This window comes from Prunus avium, unplaced genomic scaffold, assembly GCF_965620075.1.
Source record: "Prunus avium unplaced genomic scaffold, drPruAviu1.hap1.1 HAP1_SCAFFOLD_430, whole genome shotgun sequence".
NCBI classification, from domain to species: Eukaryota; Viridiplantae; Streptophyta; class Magnoliopsida; order Rosales; family Rosaceae; genus Prunus; species Prunus avium.
Genome location: NW_028276973.1, coordinates 42501 through 45000, shown reverse-complemented (window position 1 = coordinate 45000; position 2500 = coordinate 42501).

Below are 2500 nucleotides of genomic sequence, written 5' to 3'. Positions count from 1 at the left end.
TGCCTTGCCTTGCCTCGCCATGCGATGCATTCCGACAAAGTGATGCAAAGCGGAAGCCTACCATGGCGTAAAAATGTCGACAGAATTTTTCGACATTTGAATAATGGGGTTTGACAAGGTTTGAAAAATTCAATAAAAATGGTAGGCTTGAATGTCGACAAAGTGACGCGAAGCGGAAGCCTACCATGGCGTAAAAATGTCGACAGAATTTTTCGGACCTTGTCCTGCCATGGGCTGCGCGCAGCATGCCGGCAGTCTGTGCGCAGCGTGCGCACAGAATGTCGGCAGCGTGCGCGCTGCTGAGCCTGTCGACAGAAATTTTCGAAACTTGTCCTGCCATGCGCGCGCGCAGCTTGCGCGCGGCGTGCGCGCAGCATGCCGGCAGCCTGTGCGCAGCGTGCGCGCTGCTCAGCCTGTCGACAGAAATTTTCGAAACTTGTCCTGCCATGCGCGCGCGCAGCGTGCGCACAGCATGCCGGCAGCGTGCGCGCAGCATGCCGGCAGCGTGTGCGCAGCGTGCGCGCTTGGGAGCCTGGCCGCAGAATTTTTCGAAACTTGCAATGCCATGCGCGCGCACAGCTTGCGCGCAGCATGCCGGCAGCGTGCGCGCAGCATGCCGGCAGCGTGTGCGCAGCGTGCGCGCTTGGGAGCCTGTCGACAGAATTTTTCGAAACTTGCCATGCCATGCGCGCGCACAGCTTGCGCGCAGCGTGTGCACAGCATGCCGGCAGCGTGCGCACAGCATGCCGGCAGCGTGTGCGCAGCGTGCGCGCTTGGCAGCCTGTCGACAGAATTTTTCGAAACTTGCCATGCCATGCGCGCGCACAGCTTGCGCGCAGCGTGTGCACAGCATGCCGGCAGCGTGCGCACAACATGTCGGCAGCGTGCGCGCTCGGGAGCCTGTCGACAGAATTTTTCGAAACTTGCCATGCCATGCGCGCGCACAGCTTGCGCGCAGCGTGCTGATTCTGTCGACAGCGAGGCTAGCGAAACTTCTCCTGCCATGGCGTGCGCGCAGCGTGCTGACTCTGTCGACAGTGAGGCTAGCGAAATTTGTCTTGCCATGGCGTGCGCGCAGCTTGCGCATTCGGTCGACAGTGAGGCTAGCGAAACTTGTCCTGCCGTGGCCTGCGCGCAGCCTGCGCGCAGCATGCGCGCAGCATGTGCGCAGCATGCCGGCAGCCTAGTTCCAGATTTTTTCAAATGTCGACAGAATTTTTCAAACCTTGTCAAACCCCATTTTTATTGAAATTTCCTCGCACAATAAGCTCCCCATAAGTAGTCTATGATTTTTAGTACCTTCTCCAAGTTACAAAACTAAAAAATTCCTCCCGGATTTCTTTTAATGATTTTTTCAATTTTACGACTTCTAAAAATAATAAAAAATACTTCCCGACTTCAAATATTTATGAAACTTTTTCCCATCAGAGATTGCATGTTTCTTAGTATCCCTGCAAAAAATCACGTCCAAATACCTTGTATTGAATTATTTAGAGCCCATTATGACTCCTCGCGCATAGGTGATGTCTCTTCCTGTCAAAGGGCTAAATGCATAAAATGCTATATAGGGGGGTGTGTGTTGCCTGCATATGCATGGCAGCCCATGCCCTCCTAGCTGCAGCCCCCTTCCCCCACGCCACACCCATGTCATGTTGCCTCGATATGTTGCCTCGATATGTTGCCTCGGTATTATGGGTTTGGTGTCGGGGTCGGGGGGCTGCCACCCATGGCGGTGGTGGCCGGAATCCGGCCGCCGCCACCACGCCGCCGCCATGGGTGAGGGGGAAAAAAAAAGGCGTGGAAAGTTGCGAAATGGGGTTGTCTAGGCTTTTTTTTGGCATGGAAGAGCATGGAGTGCTAGGAACTCCTTCTCAAATGCGCGGGCATGTCGACCACAACCTCATTTCGCAACAACAACCACCCGTGTGGGGTGGCGGTGGGTGGATAGTCGCGGATTGGGGCTTGCCAAGCCAATGTTTTCAAAAAAATTCATCAAAATTAAAAACAAATGTTTTGTTGCCTTCGGATTTGTGGGCGAGCGGTGAGTCGGAGCGGAGCCGGTAAAGTTTAACCTCGGTGTGCACGGTTGTTTTTAGAAACTCAATCCAATGCCGGGGACGTTGAAAGTGACGCTCTTATGAGTTGCAAACCCGCAAGATTTAAAGAACCTTTTCAAAAAAATTTCAAACCAACAAGATTTAAAAACAGAAATTTTCATCAAAATGAAAAACAAATGTTTTGTTGCCTTCGGACTAGTGGGCGAGCGGCGAGTCGGAGCGGAGCCGGTAAAGTTTAACCTCGGTGTGCACGGTTGTTTTTAGAAACTCAATCCAATACCGGGGACGTTGAAAGTGATGCTCTTATGAGTTGCAAACCCACTAGATTTAAAGAACCTTTTCAAAACAATTTCAAACCAACAAGATTTAAACCAACAAAATTAAAAACAAATGTTTCGTTGCAAACAAATTGTGGGCGAGCGGCGAGTCGGAGTGGAGCCGGT